The following is a 15,785-nucleotide window of genomic DNA, read 5'->3' on the forward strand; positions in this document are numbered from 1 at the left end:
TTATGATTCTTGAATTCTCAAAAGAATACTCGATAACTCAATTCGTTCCACCTGAAAAACAAATTAGTACATTTATCGTACTTTTCTTCTTTGTAGTTTTAAGAACTCAGCACTTTTTGAAATGAACATTATAATTTAACTATGGAAGCAAAATCTACGTCATACATTGAAATATTTAAATGATAATAATATTGTAAAGGAAATGGCCTGTTGCAGAAGCAATAAATTACAATATGATATATTTTAAAAATCCTAGCTTTTTACAGAAACATAATAGAGAATTCAGATGGAATAATTAATTTGTTTCTAAGAAGTTTCTTGTTACAATAATCAATATTTGTTAACGACAGGAATTTCGAATTTACATGAATCAGATGTTGTAACAAGTAACATGAATTTATAAATTTTAATCATATTTTAAGACTCAAATGAAATTTTAATGTAGATAATAAAGAAAGAAATTATTTAAAAAAAACTACATGTGGACTGAACTATCGTAAACGCATTTACTCTTCGTTATTTCCAGTCTCAATTCAATCCGTAGTGATACTTACAAGCAGCCACTATCTCCGAATTATTGCAATTTATTCGTTTTAAAAATTGTATACGCATAAAATCAGATTGTCCACTCCGCATGCTCCGGAAACTGTGTAAAATGCCTCATCATTGCGGTGACTCTTCTTAACCGCTTCGCTCACACGCCAGAGACAGAGCTCCTTTGCCAAAACGCGACTGTAGTCTCGCAAACTAGTTTATAGACTGGCTTTTTCACGTTCAGGTACAGATATGCAACTATTCAAGTTGAACTCACACGTTTACATTACACGCTTAACTAATAAAATCTACATAGTGTCGAATACGATCAGAAATAAACCACTATTTCATACAATAAATCGACCAATCTAACTTCATACAGTAAATAACCAATCTCAATATGTAAATGTATAAATTTTTCTATAAATTCGATAAATTCCTACACTGTACTACCATACTTTTTCAATATTATGATTCTATTTTCGCTTACTCCTAATTTTCTACCATTTGACAGTTGGTGTCATTCTGACACCATGTCCCTAGAGTTCGCCCCTGTAGGCTGTCGAAGTCGCGGCAACATTCCCTCTTCCGTAAGGTGAGTCTGCTTCCGAAGCCTTACAACCATCCACGTTCAGTAGCACAATCTTCGACGCCGGCCTAGTCATGTGACCCGATGAAGTCTGTACCACCGCTCGGCGAACTCGTCCATCAGCACCTTCAATCGTCCTCATGATTCGGCCTCGTAGTCATCCGTTTGGAACCGCCTCGTCGACGATCACCACCAGATCTCCGGGTTGTAGTGATTCCGATTCTTCAAACCACCTCGTGCGTTGAGCAATGACCGGGAGATATTCCTTGATCCATCAATGCCAAAAGATATCAGTAAGATGACGACTGTGTTTGTAATCATCGTGCGTAGTAAGTCTGAAGTCGGCTGTACCACTCCACTAGAGCTCAGGAGAATAAACTGGTTCGGCGTCAGCGATTCTTAGTCTTCCAACTCCATCGAACAAAGGTTAATGGTCTGGAGTTTACCACCGATTCAGCTTCTATTAACAGTGTTCCAAAGGCTCAGCCCACATAGGGCACCGAAGGTGGGTTAAACTTCCATTGCGTGGTGGAGTTTTCGGTTCCCAGTTCCCAGTTTTCGGTTGATGTCCTCGATTTCACGAACCAACCCGTTCCGAGCGCCCCTTAAGCTCGTGCCGTTGTCGGAGTATATTTCGATCGGAGATCTTCGCCGACCGATGAAACGCCACACTGCCAACAGAAAATCGTTGTAAGTGAGTGTACTACCTCCAGATGAACACAGTCACAGTCAAACATGTGAAAAGCGCAACTCATCTCTTCATGGTGCTGCGGCCTACTCGAATGAGCTTTGGCCCAAAATAATTGAGTCCGACGTAGGAAAAAGGATGACAAAACGGTTTAAATCTCGCTCTAGGAAGAGGACTCATCCGAGGGACGACTGGTTTGGCTTTGTAGACTTTGCTATGTGCTCATTCTTTCGCTTTCCGACGAACGACCGATTTGAGTTGCGCTGAGTGATATCTCTGCCGCAGTTCATTAACCACAATGACAAAATTACGATGCAAGTATTTTTCGTGGTATTACTGCACCAGCAGTTCCGTCAATCGATGCTTCGGCGGGAGTATAATAGGGTTTCGAGCGTCATACAAAACGAGAGCGGCTGCGCTAATCATCGACTCTATCCTGATGACTCCGTGCTCATCAATGTAAGGTAAAAGCTTAATCAGCTTACTGCTACGTTTCAGGTTCTTTTTTTCCTGCTCGATTCGACTCCAATATGGCCATTTCTTCAGGATACTCCTCCCTCTGCGCCGTCCGATAAATTAACCTCTCAGCTGCAACCAATTCATTTTGTTCCAGTGCTCCAGACCCCTAGCTTCTCTGCCGAGATTTCCCACGTAGAGGTATGCATCGGTAAATGTGTGAACCAGCTTGTTCCACCGAGAAAAATTCGTCCAATTGATTCGCCAGATCCAGCTATCGACTTCACAATGCACTCCCACAATTTCCCTCGTCGATACGCGAAGCTCCTCCGTCAGTTCTTGAGATATCGTTTCCTGAACTGGCCAATTCGCCCCACTTTGTTGCATCGTCCGCTTCGTTCAACTTGCTGGGAATCCTTCGCAATTCCTATGGCTTCTTTTTCTCGATAATTTCGCCTATGCGACACAATACAAACTGATTGTAACGTCTGAGATCCGAAGTAGTCCACGCCAGAACGGTGCGCGAATCGATCCAAATTTCTCGTCGAGTGATTCTCAAAGAGTGGTCGTTGACGATGTTGCCGATTAAGCCGGAATCGTCAATGTTTTCAACGGTGTCACTTTCGCCTTCGCGCGATAAAAGCGCACACTCGACTCTCCCACCTACTTCTGTCCGCAAGTATACTGCGCATACGTAAGCCGACTCGCTGGTTTCTAAAAATGCGTGTAATTGTAACGCTCCAAGATCGCGGGAATTTCAACTGGGGAAATATGCATGGGGTATGCGAATCTCGTTCAGTTGCGGGAATAAAGCAATCCATCTCTCCCAACGTTTGTGGATGTCCTTCGGTATAAGCTCATCCCACGATTTTCCGTTTCTCCAAATGTCCTTGATGAGGATCTTTCAATGGATGGTAAAGCGGAACAGGAGACCTAGGGGGTCGTAGACGCTCATGACTATGCGCAAAACCTCTCGCTTTGTGGGCCAAACTTGTACACGCCCAAGGCTGGAAAAGAATGTGAATGCATCTTCCGCCCGGACCCAAAACACGCCCAAAATTCTTTCGGGAGAAACGGACTCAGTGTCACTCATTTTAAGCGGATTTGTGTCAACGTAAGAACTTAACTACACAGTGCCGTGTCATGTAAACGTCGTGTGTTAAATACGGACTCTGTGGCATCGAAAAACTTCACAGAGGAAGAGTCGGTTTCTCCAACAGCTCGCAAAACTTCATCGGTGTTCGAAGACCAAGAATGAATTTCGAATCCTGCTTGGGAATGCACAAATCGGACTTGTAAAGCAGTCTCCACTGCTTCTTTTGGACTGTAAAAGCTCTGGAGGTAGTCGTCCATGTAATGATGATGAATGATCGATTCTGCTGCTCGTGGGAATCTTTTTTCATGCTCTCGAACGTTCGCCTTTTTGACGTACTGTGCGGAACACGGAGAGCAAGAAGCACCAAAGGTGGCCACTTTCATCAACAGTATCTCAGGTTGCTGCTCGGAATGCCATTTCCAGAGAATCCTTTGCGCATGGATGTCTTCGTTGCGGCTAAGCACTCGGTGAAACATCTCGTGGATATCGGTACACACCGTCATCCGCATTTCTCGGAACCCGCACAACACCTTCGGCAGCGACACCAACAGATCCATCAGCATGGTGTTCAAACAAATGCCGTCTACCTTGGCCGCCGCGTCGCAGAAGATTCTGACCTTGCCGGGATTTTTGGGATTGACGACAACACCTAGCGGCAAGTGCCACGTCCGTCGAGGATCCGCCGCTTCTATCTCCGTCTTCGTCGCTTTGATCAAGTACCCCTTCTCTTGATATTCTTGATTACAATCTGCTTCTTGACACTTTTGTCAATGATAGGGTCCGCTGCCATTCGATGCTCTAAGGAAGACAATCGTTTCACCGTCATCACGATGTTATTCGGGAATTCAAAGTAGTCGTGTTTCCATTTCCGGCTACTCGATTGGTGATCATCATCAGGATTCGGTGCGCTCTTCGGTCTTCGTCGGATTCTCGACTCGGGTACACGGAGATTCCTAAGTTGTTCACGGCAAACGACTGCTTCAACACCCCGCGCAGGCCACTCAACTGCGAAGAACATTCGCAAATATGGAAACTGTAGTTGACGAGAGCTTCTTCAGACTTCGACAAAGATCCATGGATGGATCATCCAAGGCGGGATTTTGTTATAATCGGAGAATAAGGATCGCCTTCCCGCTTCCGAAAAGCTACCGAAAAATGAGCATCGTCGTTTCCAATAATTATCCGGGGAACAGCACCTTCGTAGCCGCATATCCTTAGACCAGAGAAATGAGGAAAACGGGGCGATAATCGACGATATTCGAGTGATTGAGCAGGCAAAGAAAGTTTCTCTATCGTTCAAATGTTCATCAGGGGGAAACACCTGGAGCTGCTTTGTCTCGGAACGTCCACAATCCGAAATCCTAGCTTCCACCTCCTTATATTAATCCAATTAATTGTGAAAGAATCCCTGTAAAGTTTTAGCTCAATCGGATTACTCTAAGGCGACCCTGAAAAACCTTTAAATTGTTATGAATGTTTTTATGGAAAAACGGCATTTTGACAGAAGTAATCATGAATGATACCGGCAACACTGCAGAAACACAAAAACTTTGTGATATAATGTTGATTTGACGAACAACTTTGTAGAAGACTTTCAATCACTTTGATGTACTTGAAAATAGTTACAGAGCTTTATACTTAATTTTATAATTTTTTATTTATGTATAAAACAAATAGAACGAAAGTTGTGAAAATAAAATATATTTTATAAAAACCAGGAAAATCCGGCTTTTGATTTCAACATTTCAACCTAAAAAAGAAAAAATCAGGAACCATTCAATAAAAATCAAGAGAAGAAAACATTTCCATTAATTTCTCATTTAAAAAACAAATATGAAAAAAAAGATATATTAGGGCGTAAGCGCTGAGGTCAAAACTACTCGTTTTGTTGCAGCGTTCCCAGTATGTTTTTTTTTAAGTTTAAATGTTCACCATCTTTCTATAAAATTTTTCAACTTCTTGCCTTTTGAGGGTCACCTAAGAGCTATCCAATTTGAGTGATATTTTGTGCAGCTTCTTATTTTGAATGTTGGGTTCATTTTAGAGGATAAGAGCTGCCAAATACTGACTTTTAAAAAGCCCCATCTAGCAAGGCTGCCAAAAATATTTCCAGCGCGTATACGAGCCTGGAAAATCCTGGCAATTACTTATTAATTTTGGTAGTATCCAGACATTTCGTTTAAAATTTTCAATCCAAAATCCGAGAAATGTTCTTGAAATATAAAAAAAAGAAGAAAAACACTTGTATCGCACTGTCCATTTGAAAAATTTTTTTTTTAGAAACGTCACTACTGGTGAACTGGCAACGAAACACACACTTGCGACGATCTAGTACTTTACTTTTCTTCGTTGGAGGTCTGTCGGAAGTCCAGACTTCCGAAGTAAAATGTAGTGCTGATGCGATAATATTTCAGGCTTCCAAAAAACCGTTCATGATTGTTTTGATGAAACTTGTTCAGAAAATTTCGTTTTTGATCGCAAATATCGAAATTTTCGATAACTCAATTTAAGTTATAAGTTCGTTTTGTAAAAAAGAAAATCCGAGCAAAATCCGGGCTATATTTTAAGAAATCCGGTCAACCCGGTCGCCAAATCTGGATACAACTGAGGAATCTGACAAGTTTGAGCTAGGAGTCAACCTAAAGTTTATTCATTTTATGGACAGATAAATGTTCAGTTTGTTTAACCATTTCATATGTATTTTTAATGTTATGCTTTGAGTTTATCAAAATTGAACCACAAAAAAATGTTGATGATCTTAGTAAATTTATAATGGAACTATACCTGGTGATGTTATTTTCTCAAGACAAACGTCTGAAATCTGTGGTTCAATTCGTCAAGCGTATGGTTAAAGTTCTTGAACCAGAAGATGAAGGCAACAGTACCTAGAAGGAAAAACTGACAAAAAGTCCTGCTACGAGAATCACGGCTAGCTTTGATTATTAAAATTACTTTGATGTTGACTTTTCAATTTGACTTTTCTAGTCCTAAAAGATTGAGAAGAAATAAATGCTTTTCCAGTTTTGATTGAGAAAATGATAACTTTTGCGTTTAAAATTTGACGAATGAATATTAAAAGACCAGTAATAGAAATAATGGCAATGGGTTCTTAAAGAAAAGTTAAAAACACCTCGGAATCACTATTTCTTCCAACAAAAAAGCAAAGTAGAAAAGGTCATTTTCCCTTCGAAGAATTGGTGGGGTTCAAATGCGAAGCTCCTAAATTTATGAAGTGTGACGTTATTCGACTAAGTTGAATCGAGTTAATAGCAAATTGAATGTCACGAAAGAGGGGGAAAAAAGTTTTCAGGATTTATGAGGATGCGCTTGACTGAGTAGTGGCTATTATTGAAAACAGTGAAATTCCTTTTACTTACCCCTTTTCTCTTATATTTCTTGAAAGCCTAGTTAAGTTTGTACAAAAAAAAAATACTTTAGAGTTTTCCATTTTATTTATGAAGTACTAACATTTGCCAACGTATGGAAATATGAATGGGAAAAAAAGCCTCAGATAATTTTAATACAAAAAATGAGGAAGTAGACTACTATGAATGTGTTTGCGAGTATTTATTTTAAGAAATTTAGAAGCGAGAAAATTTAAAGACAATTGCAGGACAATTTAGAAACATTTTGAAAACCAATTCGGGACAATTTCGAAGCAATTGGGAGAGAATTTTGAAACAATATTGAGAAAATTTTGACAATTGGGAAACATTTATGAGACAATCTGGAAACGATTTTAAGAAATTTTTTAAAAATTTAGTCAATTTTGACAATTTAGTCAATTTTGACAATTTTGACAATTTTGACAATTTTGACAATTTTGACAATTTTGACAATTTTGACAATTTTGACAATTTTGACAATTTTGACAATTTTGACAATTTTGACAATTTTGACAATTTTGACAATTTTGACAATTTTGAACATTTTGACAATTTTGAAAATTTTGACAATTTTGACAATTTTGACAATTTTGACAATTTTGACAATTTTGACAATTTTGACAATTTTGACAATTCTGATAATATTGACAATTTTGATAATTTTGACAATTTTGACAATTTTGACAGTTTTGACAATTTTGACAATTTTGACAATTTTGACAATTTTGACAATTTTGACAATTTTGACAATTTTGACAATTTTGACAATTTTGACAATTTTGACAATTTTGACAATTTTGACAATTTTGACAATTTTGACAATTTTGACAATTTTGACAATTTTGACAATTTTGACAATTTTGACAATTTTGACAATTTTGACAATTTTGACAATTTTGACAATTTTGACAATTTTGACAATTTTGACAATTTTGACAATTTTGACAATTTTGACAATTTTGACAATTTTGACAATTTTGACAATTTTGACAATTTTGACAATTTTGACAATTTTGACAATTTTGACAATTTTGACAATTTTGACAATTTTGACAATTTTGACAATTTTGACAATTTTGACAATTTTGACAATTTTGACAATTTTGACAATTTTGACAATTTTGACAATTTTGACAATTTTGACAATTTTGACAATTTTGACAATTTTGACAATTTTGACAATTTTGACAATTTTGACAATTTTGACAATTTTGACAATTTTGACAATTTTGACAATTTTGACAATTTTGACAATTTTGACAATTTTGACAATTTTGACAATTTTGACAATTTTGACAATTTTGACAATTTTGACAATTTTGACAATTTTGACAATTTTGACAATTTTGACAATTTTGACAATTTTGACAATTTTGACAATTTTGACAATTTTGACAATTTTGACAATTTTGACAATTTTGACAATTTTGACAATTTTGACAATTTTGACAATTTTGACAATTTTGACAATTTTGACAATTTTGACAATTTTGACAATTTTGACAATTTTTACAATTTTTTCAGTTTTTACAATTTTTACAATTTTTACAATTTTTACGATTTTTACAATTTATACAATTTTGACAATTTTGACAATTTCGACAATTTTGACAATTTTGACAATTTTGACAATTTTGACAATTTTGACAATTTTGACAATTTTTATTAGTTTAATAATCCTGACAATTTTGTTAATTAAGATAATTTGAATAATATGGACAGTTTTGACCATTTTTTAAATTACAATTTAAATACAAATTTTTCAATATTGAGAAAATCGTTGATGACTTTTGCGATCGTACACATAAAATATACAAAAACATTGAATTCATCTGATAATCCACGTAAATTTCGATCATCTGTGTTTAATATTGCAAAATATATTCAAAAATTACGCTACTGAAATTTGAGTTACGATTGTTTTCTTAGCATAAAAGTAATCAAAAAGTATCTCGTTCCATGGAAGGAAAATGCTCAACGTTTTATGACCCCAGATCTGTAGTTAACACGAACCCATATATTGCAGTCCACGGCTGAGCCACGGGAATTGCCGCGTGGGCTCATGACAAAACTCTTGGCGGATGAAACAATTAAGACCCAGATGCAGAATGTCAGATAACGTTAATTGGAAGGCGTCGACAAAAGCAGAGACACCCAGGAAAAAAAATGAAACAGAAAGTTTACCGGTGTTGGATTGCTGAATCTGACGTTTACCACAAGAAGAAAATCTGCAGCGGTCGGGCCAGTAGGAACGGGGAGAAAACAATATAAAAGCTCAACCACATCATGCGGATTTGTGTGCCGGGCAGGAGGATGGAGAAGCGACGTGCATCGCATATCAAATTATCGTGGTCAATCGGCATACAAGCCCAAACAAGCGCTTAATTAAGCTAATTCCCCGGCAGGTTCTGACTGACGATCCCCGGGAATACACGGGGTGTGAGTGTTGAAATCCTTTAATCTAGCGATGGAATCTGGCTCGTTGCTTTAAATGCCGAACACGGTTTCTGGAATCGCTCACTCACCAAATTAACTGCTCGGGACTTGTTTGATTGTCCAACATTCATCAGCACTGAAAAAAGTTCAAAGGGTTCCACGGTGGAAAAGGATATCACACATGGGCGTCCCTCATGGGACTGGAAGAAAAGGGTAAAGGGAGGGGGGGCGGGCTTTTTGGGGAAAATCCCATGAACCTTCTTGGGGGGTTCATGGACACTTCACGAGGTGTCCAAATGAACACAAACTAAATTTTTTTAAAAGTACTAGCTGATCCCGTACGAACTTCGTTTCGCTTTAAATCATTGAAACGTCAAGATGAGCTTAAAATATTGAATCCGATGCATATTGAGTAAAACATTCAGCTGTGTTTAAAGTCGCCACTTTTTCTTGTGCTTCAACTTCAAATTCAAATTAAGATGTTGATTTGCTATTTAATAAAATTGAAGTGAAAGTAAGTTCTTCTCGATCGGTTGCAAAATCACGATATTTAGACAGAAACATGTGCTATTTGTTTATACGCACGACTCCACTCCTTGGCCTTCACTCTATAATTGGATGCCAAGTATCAATTGACTGCCTCCCACAAAATTATTGCACAAAACACTAAAATTTTATTGTGGACGACCTCTTTTACCGTCCCATGGTCTGAAATTCGATAATTGAATCCAATTTTACGTCTTGAGGGACTCCCTTGTGCAATATTTTCTATTCAAATCCGATGCATAATAACTTCAATTACTTGTGATAACAGTGACCCCTTTTGACGACCCGTGATCCGGAACTTGCTACCTGAAGTCAATTGCTCATAGCTCAAAACCTCCATCTGGAGTTTTTCATCTCAATTCGATGCATAATCATGACAATATCGCGAAAACAGTGAACAACTAACATGGAAGACCCCTTTTTGAACCAGGATCCAAATCTTGACACCTGGAATCAATTGCCTTTACTGTAAAACTCTCATGTGCCAATTTTCATTACAATCCTATGCACAATCAAGACAATATCGCAAAAACAGCGAAAAGATAATATGGACGATTCCTTTTGCCTACCTCTGACTCAAAATTTGAAACTTGAAAGCAATAGAGCGTCCTTCAAAACTCCTATGTGGAAATTTGATTCAATCCAAGGTAGAACGTCAATATCGCAAAAACATTGAAAATTTGATATGAACGACACCTTTGACTTTTTGATGACAAATTATTTTCTAAAACGTTTCTGCTTAAAAAATGCATACATAAAGAATCCTAAAAAATGTGATTTTTAGAGTATCTCATTATTTGGCTGTAATTTTTTTTATAATAATGGTTATTCATTTGAAATCAATACTTTCAAAAATAAGTTCAGTTTTTTAAGCTCTAAAAAATAAATGATGTATCTTGAAGACTTCATTCGGAAGAAATGCTTGTTTGGGGTTCAAATAAGCTTAAATTTCAACTCTAGTAAACTCTATACATTCAAATTTTACTTTAAATCCTTTTTTTAAAGTATCTACAAACCAATAGAATTTAATAACTTTTGATAGTGATTTTCACGTAGAGTCTTTAAATATCTATCAACAAGAGGATAATTTAAGAAAAACTGTGGTAAAATGTGTACCTGGGATAAGATTTTGACGTTTTGTACTTAGTTCTGAGTCGAGATTGTTACTCTTGATTCACTTTAGTTTGATTGAGAATTCAAAATTTTGAGTTTTGCATTGACATTTTGCTTGACATTTTTTGGATCCTCTTTGAGGGGTTTAACCTAAACTTGCCAGATACATTCAGAAAAAAAGCGGGACATTTAACTACAAAAAAGCGGGACATTTAATGACAAAAAAGCGGAACATTTGAGAAACTCATGAAAAAGCTTAATTGTATTGCCAAACTTCACGTAAACCACCAACCAAAGTTATTCATAGAAAGTACACTTGGGATGTTATAAACGTGGATTGGTTTTGCTCAGTTTTTCTTACATGACTTCTAATTACACGGTTTTTTGCCATAAGCAAGGTTATTTTCTATGGTTCTCGCAAATTAACACGTTATATGAGAGAAATATTTCAAGTCTTACCGGCTTTATAAACGGCTTATTTGATATCGCGTAAAAAACCTTTGTTGTGGGATAACAAATACTCCAAAAACGCTCAACATGAATCAGAATCTTACTGTAACTTTAGGGGTAATTAAGAATTGTCTTAAGTAAACTCTGATTGATGCCTATTTTAAGAAAAAAGACATATTCGAAATTTTGTTAGTGTTGTGTTGCTTATTTAAAAAAAACAGGTATTCGGAAGATTTTTTTTGTGTTGAACCAATGATAAAGTCTGATTTTTTTCCAGTGTAAGTCAGTGAACTTTGTAAAAGTTTTCCATGAAAAAGTCGGGAAATTTTGCTGAAAAGGCGAGACAGCGGGACATTCATAAAAAAAGCGGGACATGTCCCGCTTTTGCGGGACGGATGGCAACCCTAGTTTAACCCGAATCCCCCCATTCCTACGGCCATGCTGAGGTGCTAATTCACTTAGTTTTTACTTTAAATATTTTTAAATTGATCTGGTAACTCAACAGCTATTAAAACAAAGAAAATTGCTTAAACAATATCTTCTTATCCTAAAATCTGCTGGCAAATATGGTCAGCAGCATGAGAGTAACAAATTATCTGAAATTATTTGAATTATCAGGAAAAATATCAATCCATTTGTGAATTCATTTGAATCCATTATCTTCAGATTTTCTGATTGTGGCAACACTGGAGGGAATTTTATTTAAAAACAAGCTCAATTATTAAGAAATTCAGTTAATACTACGAAACGCTATAACTTTTGTGTGATAACGCTTATTGTGATGCGATCTAGAGAAGAAACGTTTTCCTTAATTTAAGCTTTGAAAAGAATAAGATAATGAATATTCAAAAGTTAACGATCCGTTAAAAACAAATTTTGATGAGAAATCAGTTTTTATACTTCTACTGAGTAAAATGCGTTTAAATCCCATTCGCCCTTCAGACTCAATGCAGATCGCTAAAGCAGTTCACTCTAGCTCAAATTTGGCATGTTACTTACCTTTGATACAATGATATTTATAGGTCAGGAATTTTATTAACGTTTTATTTTTATTATTTTCTAGCCCAATTTTAGAAACCCTGCAGTACATTGTAATTCTTCCATTTTATTCAAAGAGCTAGCTTTACTGTTAAAGTTAAATAATCTTAGCTTCTGCAGTAGACTGGCCCATAACAAAAAAATCTTTGTATTCCACGCGGCACCCCCTAGGTTGGTGCCTTTAGGTGAAAAAAATACTTTCTGAAAGTTTGAGGTCATTTGACAGAAGCACGAGCTGGCGCAAAGGACTTGAAATTTGTATGGAGATTTTCGGCAAAATGTATGAAAAATCGTCATACTTTCACTCTTTGTGTTCTAAAATATGTTTCCAGTATGCTAGAAAGCTCAGAATTTCAGGAATTATAGTTCAAACAATGACAAACAAGTTTGTAGAAAATTTTGACGCGATACGAGTTGACTGTAATGAGTTATCCGCAATTGAATGTGTGATTTTTTTTCGCATTTCTTTGATATATCGTGAACGGTGTATGGGCTAATAATCGCACTAACTTGATCGCATTGTCACACAATGAGAATAATAAATAGAAAGTTTGTGTTCTCGGCAAAGTTACGAAAAAAGCTTCGATAAACATTATTTTGGGCATCAAGACCTTCTTGCATTCACAAACTTTCTATCTGTTATTCTCATTGTGTGACAATGCGATCAAGTTTGTACTAATAATCCACATATACACCGTTCACGATATATCAAAGAAATGCGAAAAAATCACACATTCAATTGCGGATAACTCATTACAGTCAACTCGTATCGCGTCAAAATTTTCTACAAACTTGTTTGTCATTGTTTGAACTATAATTCCTGAAATTCTGAGCTTTCTAGCATACTGGAAACATATTTTAGAGCACAAAGAGTGAAAGTATGTCGATTTTTCATACATTTTGCCGAAAACCTCCATACAAATTTCAGGTCCTTTGCGACAGCTCGTGCTTCTGCTAAATGACCTGAAACTTTCAAAAAGTCATTTTTTCACCTAAATGCACCAAGCTAGGGGGTACCGCGTTGAAAATTTTTTTGTAAAAATCATCCCATACAAATTTGGGCCAGTCTATTCTACAGTTTCCAACACACCATATTTTTATAATATCCTCTCCAATTCTTTGATTGTAATAGTGTTTAGGAAATTTTTTTTTTTCATGGATGAATCTGGTCTAAAACTGTGAAAAATTTTTAAATTGCGACCCAGAGATGGGTCTTGACTCACATTTCTGACGCATCATTTCTCATCATAACTGACAACCCGTGCAGGATATGAGAAGGCAATGCAAAACTTGCCGTGCTTAAAAATGTCCAAACTTGATTCCAACTACCGTAAGATGAAATGATGGGAATAGAAATAGACCAAGAAAAATGATTATGATCACATGGGAGAACTATTCCCTTCATCCCGATAGACATCGACACTCAACCAGTATAATATTCATACGCCAGGTTGGTCTCCTGTAGTAGAATGTTAATACATGGGCCCCGGAGAGGCGCAAGATGTGGGTTCAAGTCTCACCGGGAGACAAGGCGAATTTTTTTCGCATGTTTTTCAACATCGATTTTCTCTTATCTAGTCCCTGAAATTTCATCTAAGTTGGATTCATTTCTCTACAAAAAAAAACACTGTGAAAAATTTTGAAATTTTTCAAAAAAATGCATTTTTCCTTTTTGTTGATCTTAAATTTACAAAAATCAATAGTATTGTTAACAAAAGTTAATTAGAAATGATCGATCGCAAGCTAGCCTGCAGTGCGTAGCATTGATCATATTTTGTTCATTCCTTACTCATTTAAGTTACTATACTGTACACTGAAGTTCTTCTTTTTTATATAATAGAACATGAATGAAGCAAAAATGTTATAGTAAAACAATCATAACTTCTACAATTTTATACCAATAATGGTGAAACTTCTGGGAATTATTGGTTTGAATAAACCAAAGAATGCCATTAAAAAACTAAAATTTGCCAATGCATAAATATGGTCCAAAACCGACGGTGAAATTGAAATTTCTCCTGAAAAAAATCATTTTTCATTGTTTTGTTAATCATTATTTCAAATATATCAACAGTTCTTCTACTCTTAAGCAAGAATGAAGTTCAAATGATTGATAGAAAATGTATTCCCCTTTTGTATGAAAAAAAGATATTTGAAATGTATGTTATGTAGTCGAAGATGTACGGATTTCAGTCCAAGTACTTTAACTTTCAAATAAATTTTATATTTTAGACTCTATTGAAAACTTAGTTATGATTAAATTTAACCAAGGGTAAACAAAATTCAAAAATGCCTTAAACGAGTGGTTTCATCAAAAGTTTTTTTTCTTAGGTGCGTATTCATACGCTAGAGCCTACAAATATTGTGGAATTATTTCAAAGAACAAGTTTCATATAAAAATATTTTTTCAGAAAACCCGAATCTCTTATTTCCAAAAGTTGACATTTTTTCATCAAACTTCAATAAAAATAAAAAAATTAATTTTTGAAGAAATAAATTACAACTCCATTGCACTGGAACAATTTTGAACATGAAAATTTAAAAATATGGACCACAAATCTTCACAAAAACAAAACGTATTCTAAAAATGATTCAGAAAAGGCTAAATTTTTCATTTCTGAAATAATTTGAGTTACTGCTTTTATTCTTTTAAACATCTTCTATAAAGACATCGTGCTCTATTATTTATTCTACAGGGTGTTCAATAAGTTTGAATACACATTAAAACCACGAGAAATTTTAATTCACTCGTCAGAATTCATAAATTTTTTATCGAATTGATAGATAGTGTAAAACTGCTCAAACACACCAATTATCGTGGAAATTCTTTACCACAAACTATTATAACGAGCTTCAGACAATTCTGAAGTTTATGGAATGCTCCTCCGTTATGAAAATTTAGCTACTTATATAAACGAAAATAATTTTGAATGAAGACAAAATAATTTCTAGTATTTGTTTTTTTCCTGACAACATGTATGATTCGAAGAATTAATGCAAAAAAGATTGAGGGGACTGGGAATCTTTTGTTTTAAGATTAAATATGCAAAAACACATTTTCTCTGCGTGGAACAGTCTGTAACAATTGACACTGCATGCAAATGGATTCAATAGCACAATAAAATACCCATGTAAACTTTTTACAAAGTAACATTAGGATATTTTTGATGTTTATCTTCTTTATATGATGTTGAATAACTCTATTCACCATCATTTTGACAAGCTTTTAGATGAAATTCAGTTGGCACGCAACTGTTTTTCGACATTCAGTACCACAAACGAAGAAATAAGGTTTTGAATGAGACTAGTTTAGGAATTTTGTACTCGTTTATAGTTTACTACATCAATGATTACGAGAATTAAGCCAAAACCTCACCCTCCTTTTAGATCTTCCCGAAAATCCCGAAGGGGAAAATAAACACAGTTTAAAGTTTTATAATGAAAAAAAAGATA

The 15,785-nt window shown here is 35.5% G+C and overlaps 1 protein-coding gene across 5 annotated transcripts in view; it reads left to right on the forward strand.

The window, feature by feature from the left end:
• The window catches only part of LOC129746484 (uncharacterized), a 221,222-nt gene that overhangs the window by 70,923 nt on the left and 134,514 nt on the right, over window positions 1-15,785 (forward strand). The window lies entirely within an intron of this gene.

Source organism: Uranotaenia lowii, chromosome 2, assembly GCF_029784155.1.
Source record: "Uranotaenia lowii strain MFRU-FL chromosome 2, ASM2978415v1, whole genome shotgun sequence".
Lineage (NCBI taxonomy): Eukaryota > Metazoa > Arthropoda > Insecta > Diptera > Culicidae > Uranotaenia > Uranotaenia lowii.